Source organism: Triturus cristatus, chromosome 1_1 (assembly GCF_964204655.1).
Source record: "Triturus cristatus chromosome 1_1, aTriCri1.1, whole genome shotgun sequence".
NCBI classification, from domain to species: domain Eukaryota; kingdom Metazoa; phylum Chordata; class Amphibia; order Caudata; family Salamandridae; genus Triturus; species Triturus cristatus.
In genome coordinates, this window is record NC_140579.1 from 23,327,385 (window position 1) to 23,339,256 (window position 11,872).

Here is an 11,872-nt window from a genome sequence, read left to right on the forward strand (position 1 = left end):
GTGCGCCCAATAAACCTTTGGGCCCACACTCAAATGCTAATCAAAATGACTTGGTTCTGTTTGAAAAACAATTTTTTTCTTTTCAAGAATGATTTATATCACCAGATCTGCGGTACGGCAATGGGCACCTGCTTCGCCCCCAGCTATGCGAATTTGCATATGGGCTGGTGGGAGGAGCAGGTGGTCAGAGTCAAGTACAGTCAAGAATGGGAAAACAATATTCTACACTGGAGTCGATTTATCGACGATTTATTTATCATTTGGAAAGGGACGGAGAAATCTATAAAGAGTTTCATTGAAAAAATCCAGGATAACTCTTTAAACCTAAAATTTACCAGCAGTATTAGTAACAGTTCAGTCAATTTTCTAGACCTAACTGTCTATATACAAAACTCCAAAGTCCATACAAAATTGTACCGTAAGCCTACAGCGGGAAACACGCTGCTGCACGCAACGAGTTTTCACCCGCAGAATTTAATCAGAAGCATCCCCTACGGGGAATGCCTCAGAACCATCCGAAACTGTAGCGAACAGAAAGTCTTGGATTCTGAATTAGCACAAATGGAACAACGATTCCAATCCCGGGGCTATAAACAAGAACATATTCATGCGTCTATCAAACAAGCCAAAAAAAGAACACGAGAAGACATTTTATTTCTTGAAAGCAAGAGTAAAACTAAACGACATAACACACAGAATAATCAAGTAAGGATGATCACGTCCTTCAATCGGCAGCATGGTCAGGTGAGGAGCATTCTGAACAAGCACTGGCACCTTATCAAAAATGATGCAATCCTGGGCAAGCTAGTACAAAAAAGGCCTGCAATTACGTTCAGGAAAGCCAGATCATTTAAGCAGATGCTAGTCAGCAATATGATCCCAAACCAGCAAGCTATAAAATCATCCACATGGCTAAAAAGAAAAGAAGGGTTTTTAAAGTGCACTAAATGTAAAGCCTGCAATCATGGGAAAAATACTTCATCCTATAAATCAGGACTCTCTAAAAGAGAGAAAAAGATTAAAGGTTTTTTGTCGTGCAAAACAGAATATGCTGTCTACGTTTTGCAGTGCCCTTGTGGCCTGCGATACGTGGGCAGCACTATTCATCCAGTACATGTAAGAATCCTTCAACATTTGAGAGCCATAAGGAATGGGGACAAAACTTACCCCGTTGCACGACATTTCGACACATATCACGATAAGAATGCGCAGGAACTAAGCTATTTTGTCATCGACTGCGTGCCTCCCAGCATTAGAGGCGGCAACCGAGAGAAAAAGCTTAGAAGACTAGAATCGCGCTATATTATCGAGTTAAACACTAAAACACCTATGGGTTTAAATATGGAAGAGGATCTGCTAACTCATTTGTAAAGTGAGGTATTAATCTGAGATGAAATCAAGGATGCAAGTTTTGCCTGCTACACCTCTCTCAATTTCGAGTTTTAACTATTTTCTTTTGTTTCTTTTTCATTTTTTTGTCTAACTTTATTGAGTATTTTCTTAACACATGAAGAGCTATAGAGTGGAAGATAGTTTTGAAAGATTCACACACTATGTGTGTTCATGCAATTATGGAGTTTAAGGTGATTGTCTATTAAACGTAATAATTCTGTCACTTGTATTAGAAACATATTCACAAGGATCGTTAGAAATGAGTGTTTGCCCACTTGGGCACAATTCAAGCTTAGCACCATACTTGACTTAATGAGGGATTTTTCACCCACTTGGGTTGCACCATATTTAAGCATAATTCGCATATATATATGTAATTCTAAATATTAACGGGAATACCCCCCGTAAGGCTAGAATTAGCTGTATAAAGTTTATTGTGAATAGACTTTACACGACAAAAAATATCCAACCTGTAAAGTCAAGTACTCCCGTGGCTGGGGTGAACTCACTTCAAGAATGCTCGTTGTGATTTGTCGAGCAAGATGCCAAAAAAAATCTTGGATAAAGTTTTATTGAAAAATGTAAAATGGAACTGTATATTTGATCGATGTTTAAATTAACTCATTTGAGAAATTAGCGCTATATCAAAACGAAATATAGTGTGACAGATGTTTACGTGCCGTCATATGAATTTAGCGGCGAGAAAAGTAGTTGTTTATTCTTACGAACTACGAGTCTGTCTTCCAATACACTCAATCTGTAGTCTAATCATGTGACTAGTGACTCATGCACTGTGATTTAAAATGTCTGATTTCAAAAATGGTTGAACTATTGGTGAACAAGCCTGCTTGGCAGGCGAAACGCGTCCTCCTAAGCTGTTCCAATAAATTTTTGGTCAGAACACCGCGTCGTCAATCTTTGTCGGTTCGAGAAGGAAGAGAGACAATATATATATATATATATATATATATATATATATATATATATATATTATTTATATAAAAATATATATATATTTATTTTATATATATATAAAACCCACCCTGAACCCCAAAAATACCCCAGCACTCCAAAACCTTAACCCACCCTGAACCCTAAAATTGCCCCCTAAACCCCAAAACCCTAACCCACCCTGACTTCCAAAAATACCCCAGCACCCCAAAACCTTAAACCCACCCTGAACCCTAAAAATACCCCAGTACCCCAAAACCTAATCCCACCCTGTACCCTAAATATACCCCCTACACCCCAAAACTCTATCCTACCCAGACCCCTAAAAATACTGCGGTACCCCAAAACCTAAACGCACCCTCAACCCTAAAAATACCCCCTACACCCCAAAACCCTATCCCACTCTGACCCCTAAAAATATCCCAGCACCCCAAAACCTAAATGCACCTTGAACCCCAAAAATGCCCCAGCACACCAAAACCTTAAATGCACCCTGATCCTAAAATTACCCCAGACCCCAAAACCTAAACGCACCCTGAACCCCAAAATACCCCAGCACACCAAAACCTTAAACTCACCCTGAACCCTAAAAAATACCCCATGCACCCCAAAACCCTAACCCACCCTGACCTCTAAAAATACCCCAGTACCCCAAAAAAACCTAAACGCACCCTGAACCCCAAAAATACCCCAGCACCCCAAAATCCTAAACGCACACTGAACTCTAAACATACCGCCTAAACCCCAAAACCCTATCCCACCCTGACCCCTAAAAATATCCCAGCACCCCAAAACCTAAATGCACCCTGAATCCTAAAAATACCCCAGCACCCTAAAACCCAAACATACACTTAATTCTAAAATTACCCCTGAACCCCCACAACATATTCCCCTACACGAATTTCGTTGTAAAAGCATGCGTGGTAAAAGCATATAAAATGTAATGCCATGCGTTGTAACGGCATTACGGAGTAATGGTATTTGCGTTGTCATGCTATGCGGTGTGATGGTATGCGGGGTAAAAGATTCGTTGTCATGGTTGTTTACTGTGTACTCTAGGTCAGAATGTTATTACGGCATGTACACATAGTTAAGAGAGAGATGTGCATGCAGTTGCAGGAACAGTGATTGTTGCAGTGGTATGGAGGAAGATCATTAACGTGGTGGTATAGGTGGGCAATTTCTGGTTCTCTAGTCTGGCCAGAAACTGAATAACCACTGGTGGAGACTTAAGATGTGATGCCCGTCCTAAGGGGGAACATACCGTCTTCTGTACCACTGCCTAAAATCCTTTTGCAGCTACTATTCATAGTTTAGCATGGAAGGATGTTTAGACCTAGTAACTTCTGTACTTCAATGAGCAAGAAAATCAGTGGTGTGGAATTCCTATGGCCAGATGCCAGGGACATATTGTTTGGGGTCAAGGACAAGACGTTTTTATGTTTATTTTGTCCTTGGGACAAGTAGGACCAAACCCCTGCAGCAAAAAACCTTTGGCTGCCAGATTAAACTACCACATTATGGATCAGGGAAGGGCACTTTCTGCAGTTCACTTAATATTTGTGTCCATATGTTGAAGCTATTCAAACTTGTATTTATGGTTCATTAATACAAAGCCGTTATTATTAGGGTGAGCTCTATAATGAAATGCTGTAAGTTCAGACTGCACTACTGACAGTGGTTCCGGTATAAAAATGTGTTCGAGGCATATGAGCTGCTGCAGTCACATTATTGCATTAGATCACCGCCTAGTGTTGGGTCCGGATGTTGCACGTTGTTGTCTTGGAAGAGTCTTCGAGGTCTCACGAGATAGGTGACTCCTCCCCTGGACTACAGTGCGCATGGACAGCACCTCCATCGTCAGATTGTTTTTTTCCGCCATCGGGTTCGGATGTACTTCTGCGACGCCAACTTCGACTCCGAAGTTTTCAACTTTATTCACATCAAATCAAACGTATCTCGACGGGATTGCTCTCCGGTCGGTACCCTACAACTTTACAGGACTTTATTTCCCATATTTTCATCGACGCAGGCCTCCGGGCCTATCGACGCCACGTGGGCTTTGGGCCCATGGAAAGGACCCCCTTCCAAAAATGCCCCCAGTGCGGTGCTAAATACCCACACACGGATCATCACCCAGTGTGCAACAGATGTCTCTCTCCGGAGCATAAAGAAGAAGACTGCTCAGCCTGCGCACTCTTCCGTTCCAAAAAGACAATCAGGAACCGGAGGGCCCATCGACAAGCGATGCATCGACAAGCAGCAGCACCGGACGATATCTTCGACGACCCCTCGGATGCCGAGGACTCGGACGACCTACAACTCGTCACAGTCGAAGAATCGGACTCAGGTGACCCAATCCCAGCGGGGCAGCACGTGAGTACCGATGCCCCTGTCCCAATCACCCCACATAAGGCTCCGGTCAAGACATCGCCACAAGGCCTTCGTCACGATCGAAACATCCCTTCGGAAGCCCCACCCTCGGGCCCGGCTCCGAAGATAATAGAAAAGCCTTCCGGTAGCTCGGGACCGAGCAAACCGTATCTCCCTACACCAACAATGCCTTTGGCGCCGAGAAAAACACATACGGCACCAACTCCGGCTCCGGCACCGAGAGACTCGACCGTTCCCAAAAACGTCGAGCCGAAGCATCTCGAGCCGAAAACAGTCGATCCCAAGAAAAATATCGACCCGAAAAAGTTAATCGACCCGAAAAAGACAAACCACTCCAAAAAGGTCACCGAGCCTAAAAAACAGATCGAACCCAAAAAACGGTCGATCCGAAAAAGGACGTCGAAGTCAATAAAGCTCCCGAACCGAGCAAAAACAAGGTTCCCGAGCCAAACAAGTCGAAGCCGAAGCCTACAAATCCTTCCACTCCCAGTAAGAAACACCAAAAATCTTCGGTGCCGAAACCACCAAATACAGAGGAGGAGCTGTTTTATCCGGATCCTGTCGATCCAAAACAGAAAAGAATCGTCATAGACCCTAACACAGGTCATGTGGTGCTCCACAAGAGGAAAATTCCTCCTGCCTTACCCTCTCCTATTCCTCTAAAAAGGAAGGACATTGCTACCTCTCCTATTAGACCTGTTACTCCTCCTCCTCTCTCTCCTATTCTGCCTTATGTGCCATACACCCCCCCCATGCCTCCACAGCCTGATGGGGACCCAGATGAGGACATAAATAATGATCCACAAGACACTTATGAAGATCCTGATGACACAAATCCCAACCACGACACATGGGGAGACCCATATTCACCAGACAATAACACACCTATTCTAGACCCCACACCATATCCTTCAAAACCATCCCCTCCTGACGACACCATTGCATTCCATCAGTTAGTAGACAGAGCTGCTAGTTTCCACGGGGTAGATATGCATGCTGACCCTATGGAAGAGGATTTCTTGCTGGACACCTTCCCAACCACAGAAAGAAGTGTACGCACATTACCCATGCTCAAAGGTGTTTTAAAACATGCACCAGAAATATTCAAAGACCCAATTAGGGCTAGAATACTCAACCCTAGGGTGGAAAAGAAATATAGAGCAGCACCCTCCGACCCTACATACATCAAGGGTCAACTACAGCTGGACTCTCTAGTAGTCGCCAATGCAAGAAAAAGGGCTAACTCACAAACCACTGGTGACGCTGCACCACCAGAAAAAGAGTCCAAACTACTAGAGGCATCTGGGAAAAGGGTGGCTTCACAAGCAGCCAACACCTGGAGAATAGCTAACACACAAGCATTGTTAGCTAGATATGACAGGGCACACTACGACAAGTTAGAGGAGCTGCTACAACATCTCCCTGAGCCATATAAACAACAGGCAAAAGACCTTATCCAAGAAGGAAAGTTCATCACTATTGCTTCAATAAAGTGTGCTCTAGATGCAGCTGACACAGCCTCTAGAACACTCAATACAAGCGTGATGTTAAGGAGACACGCATGACTTCGCATATCAGGTTTCAAACCTGAGGTGCAAACCACGATTCTCAATCAACCCCTTAACCAAGATTTCCTATTCGGGCCGGAAACAGATGTCCTATTAGACAAAATGAAAAAGGATACTGACACGGCTAAATCTATGGGTGCACTGCAGTTTTACCAATCCAAACGTTCCTTTCGTAGATCCTCCTATAGAGGTACAGGGAGAGGAAATGATACACAAACCTCTCAACCTTTCCAAACTACCTCTCAAAACACATTTCACTGAGGCAGAGGAGGATATAGAGGAAACAATACTAAAGGCAGAGGTAGAGGTAACAACAACAACCGTACCTCCACCACTCCCAAACAGTGACCTCTTACACCTGCCTCCAGACCACTTAACACCAGTCGGAGGCAGATTATCACAGTTCCTACCTGTCTGGGAGTCCATCACAACAGACAGGTGGGTGAAGCAAATTATCCATTCTGGTTACTGTCTAGAACTTACATCTACCCCACCCAACATACCACCCAAACACAGACCAATGTCAGAGGAACATACCATACTATTACAACAGGAGGTCTTAGCAATGCCACAAAAGCACGCTATAGAACCTGTTCCCCTGCAGCAACAAGGGAAGAGAGTTTACTCTCTCTATTTCGTAATCCCCCAAAAAAAGACTGCTCCCTCAGGCCCATTCTCGACCTTCGTCCCCTCAATCAATATATACACTCCGATCATTTCCACATGATCACACTCCAACAAGTACTACCACTACTACAGCAAGGCGACTTTCTCGCCATGCTAGATCTAAAAGATGCATATTTTCGCATACCTATTCATACCGCACACAGGAAATACCTCAGATTTGTAGTGCAGGGACAGCACTACCAATTCAGAGTCCTACCCTTCGGTGTAACAACAGCACCAAGGGTGTTCACAAAATGCTTAGCAGTAGTGGCAGCACATCTAAGGAGACAACATATTCATGTGTTTCCATACCTAGACGATTGGCTGATAAAAGTCAAATCACATCACCAATGCCTGCAGCACACAGTGACCACAATCCATCTATTACACAACCTGGGATTTTCCCTCAACTACCCAAAATCCCATCTACAACCCTCCCATATACAGCAGTATCTGGGAGCAACTATAGTCTCCAGAGTAGCAGAGGCTTACCCAGCTCCAGCCAGAATACAAAACATTCAAGCAATGATCCTAAAATTCCAACCTCAAACTCTTTTGACAGCAAGAGTGTTTATGCAACTCATAGGCATAATGGCATCTTGCATATTCATAGTCTCACATGCTCGTCTACAAATGCGTCCCATACAAGAATGCCTAGCAACACAATGGAACCAGGCTCAAGGGAAACTAAAGGACCTAGTGTTGGTAGACAGTCGTACCCATCACTCTCTGCAGTGGTGGAACACACAAAACCTTTCAAAAGGATGACTGTTCCAAGAGCCAGTTCCACAAGTGGTGTTGACAACGGACGCATCACTCACAGGGTGGGGAGCCCATCTACTTCAACATACAGTGGAAGGTCTATGGACACCGCACCAAAAAATACACCACATAAACTATCTAGAATTACTGGCAATCTTTCAAGCAATGAAAGCTTTTCAAAAACACATAGCCAACAAGACTGTCCTAGTCCGGACGGACAATATGACAGCAATGTTCTATATACAGAAACAGGGGGGGACACACTCTCTGCAGCTATCACAACTAGCGCAAAGTATATGGAGATGGGCCATTCCACAAAACATCCATCTTCTAGCAGAACATCTCCCAGGAGTAAACGACCAGATTGCAGACCTATTGAGCAGACACAGTCAACAGATCCACAAATGGGAAATTCACCCAGAAGTCCTACTCCCATTCTTTCAAACATGGGGACACCCAGACATAGATCTGTTCGCCACAAAGGAAAACGCAAAATGCCCATCCTTCGCCGCCAGGTTCCCACACCCGCAGTCAAAGGGCAATGCGATATGGATGAACTGGTCAGGCAGATTTGCATACGCTTTTCCGCCAACCCCACTCATTCCATTAGTGGTACGCAAACTAAAGCAACAAACACTTACGCTGATCCTAGTTGCTCCCACATGGGCACGACCACCATGGTACACAACACTCCTAGAACTCTCTGTAGTCCTCATCAAAAACTACACCTCTCTCCAAAACAACTCACACAGAACCATGGAGAGATACAACACCCAGACCCCAATCAAATGAACCTAGCAATCTGGCTCCTGAAGTCTTAGAGTTCGGATACCTTAACCTGCCTCCTGATTGTATGAATATCATCAAAGAGGCAAGACGTCCCACTACCAGAGCCTGTCACGCAAACAAATGGAAAAGATTTGTTATTTACTGCCAAAATAATCAAATCAATCCACTAGACGCTTCTGTCCAAAACATAATTTGTTATCTACTACACTTACAAAGATGTAATCTAGCATATTCATCTATAAGATAACACCTAGCGGCTATTGCAGCATACCTCCAGAACAGACAACACGTCTCTCTGTTCAGGATACCACCCCTTAAAGCATTTATGGAAGGGCTCAAAAGAGTAATCCCTCCAAGAGCTCCACCTTCCCCAGTCTGGAATCTTAACATTGTACTTACTAGACTTATGGGTCCACCCTTTGAGCCTCTACATTCTTGCGAATTACAGTTCCTAACATGGAAGGTGGCATTTCTAATAGCGATCACTTCACTCAGAAGAGTAATGAATTGCAGGCACTAACAATTCAAGAACCTTTCATGCAAATACATCAAAATAAGGTAGTTCTCAGAACAAACCCTAAATTCCTACCAAAGGTCATAACTAGTTTTCACATTAACCAATCAATTGAGTTACCTGTCTTTTTTCAAAAACCACAGTCAGTAGCTGAAAGAGCACTCCACACACTGGATGTCAGAAGGGCTCTACTCTACTACATAGACAGAACTAAACCATTTAGGAATACAAAACAATTGTTTGTGTCTTTCTGTCAACCTCATAAGGGTAACCCTATTTCAAAGGCAGGGATAGCCAGATGGATAGTTAAGTGCATACAAACATGTTATCAAAAAGCTAAACGCACATTAACTATTCCCCCAAGAGCACATTCCACTCGCAAAATGGGGGCATCCATGGCTTTTCTAGGGAATATCCCCTTAGAAGACATTTGTAAGGCATCTACATGGTCTACCATACATACCTTCACTAAACACTATTGTGTTGATGTGCAAGCCAAACAACAAGCTTCTGTAGGTCAGGCTGTCCTTAAAACACTTTTCCAGACTACTGCAACTGCCACCGGTAACCACCTCTAGAGGAGGAACTTCTATACAGTCTATGCAATAATGTGACTGCAGCAGCTCATATGCCTCGAACGGTAAATGCTACTTGGCTACTTGCCAGTATGCATCTGTTCTTGGCATGTAGAGCTGCTGCAGTCACATGCCCACCCTCCTCCCTGGTGCCAAGCGCAGTTGCAGTACTATCTTACTTAGATACATTTACATGGACACCTTTCTTTCTATTACTATCCTCCATCTTTGCCACAATGGCGAAAAAACAATCTGACGATGGAGGTGCTGTCCATGCGCACTGTAGTCCACGGAAGGAGTCACCTATCTCGTGAGACCTCGAAGACTCTTCCAAGACAACAACGTGCAACATCCGGACCCAACACTAGGCGGCGATCTAATGCAATAATGTGACTGCAACAGCTCTACATGCCAAGAACAGATGCATACTGGCAAGTAGCATTTACCTTACACACGTTTGCAAAGTTTAAGGCTATGTATAATGCTTCCAGGATGCTCTCTGATTAGATGTAAATATATGCAAAAGCTTGAAAGCAAGATTGAGGATTATTTGCTTTCAAAATAAAATGTTATAAATAATGCAACTAGGAAAAAAACTTTTTGCTAAACTACTGTGAAATATTTGGTACCATTTCTTTGAAGCATAGTTTAGTAAAATGTGTTGAAGCATTCTAGTATTTTTCAAAAATATTCTTAATGGAAAATCACTGCAGCCAGTTGCAACAAAAGTATAGGAAACATGAGAATAAACAAACATTGGCTAAGCCAACAGGTATGACATTGGTGGTCAGCCTTCTGGTTATGTCAATTTGTGTCTTGTTTTGACATGGGTTTTGTAAAGCTTTATTGTTTTGGGAGCTGTCAGGCTCTTATCATAACAAACCTTGGTGAAAGCAAAAATAATTTTGGTCTCAAAAACTACACATTGCCACAGTAGCTCCTGGCTCTGAACAAAACTACTTTGCATGCCAAAATGCTCCTTGTGAAATTCTGTCACTCACAATATAGACACCCAGTAGATAGAGAGATAGACCTTTAATAAAAACAAAACGCCAGACCTAAATAGGGGCCCAATCCTTATAGAAAGTCGCAAAAGTGCATCCATGGTATATGGCCTTGCAGTAGTGCAGAGTTACGGCTTTCATGAATTCCCAAGACTTACAGAAGTAGGTCAGGAAATCGTATCGTGCTCTTAGAAAATATTTGTGAACTGCATTTTAGCACTGGCAAATAATCATGAGTAGATTTCCTCATGCGAAAATATGTTGCACTGTAACAGGTTCACTTTCCTGCCAGCAACTTCTTATTTCCCAACCCTGAAAGAAATGTTACTTCTGCCCTTGTCAGGAGTACATTTCCAACCTTTCTCTATTTGTGAAAATATTAGAGACAAGCTGATGAAAACCCATAAAACATGCAAGTTAGTAACTTTGCACAGTCTCGAAAGGGCATTCCAACCATGGGGAACTATTGCTTACCACTACCTCCAGTCCCAGTATGTAGATCTGTAGAAAGGTGGCAAAATAAAGGTATTGCTAGTATTCAAACCCTCTGAGCTCTGGCATAATCAGAGAGGCTATTATCAGAGCTCTTATATAATGAGTCTGGTAACATAAATTGTTGGCGCACTACATGGCGCCAAAGGGACAACTAGATTTTGTTATGGGACAAGTGGTTTTAAGAACTAACCTGACCCATGGTCATTTAGATATTTTACTAAATTCCACACTCCTGCAGAAAATACTTCCCAGAGACAAGTGTTTATAGTTTTTAGAATTTCCAGTACTCGGGCCTTTTCCAGCATTTAAAGCCGGTTTAGATCTCGCTAGCTTTATCTGTCTGGCAAGAACTTTGTAATCACACACCACACAACATACACATATCTGACAAAATTTGCTGTGATTCAGCTGACTTTATTTAAACTGACGCGTGTGACTCAGTGCTGGTTTTAATCTCACAGCATTTCTTTGATGTGAACACTGAAAAAGTAGTTAACACTTGCAATGGCATTAAAGTCTGAATATTTTTTGGGGGGAGGGCTTCTGGCCCCATGCTCTATTCATATGATTAGAATTCTCCTCCCCTCCCACTCGTCAATTGGTACCTGGCGCTCCCCTTTCCCACTTCCTGCTTATATTTCCATATTTTTGTCCTCTTAGGGGTCTGAGCAGTTAAAAAGACCTTCCAGGCAAGTCCTTTTTTTTTAGGTCGAGCCTAGACCGTGCATGCGCTGTCGCAAGACCTGTAGTAAACAGAATATG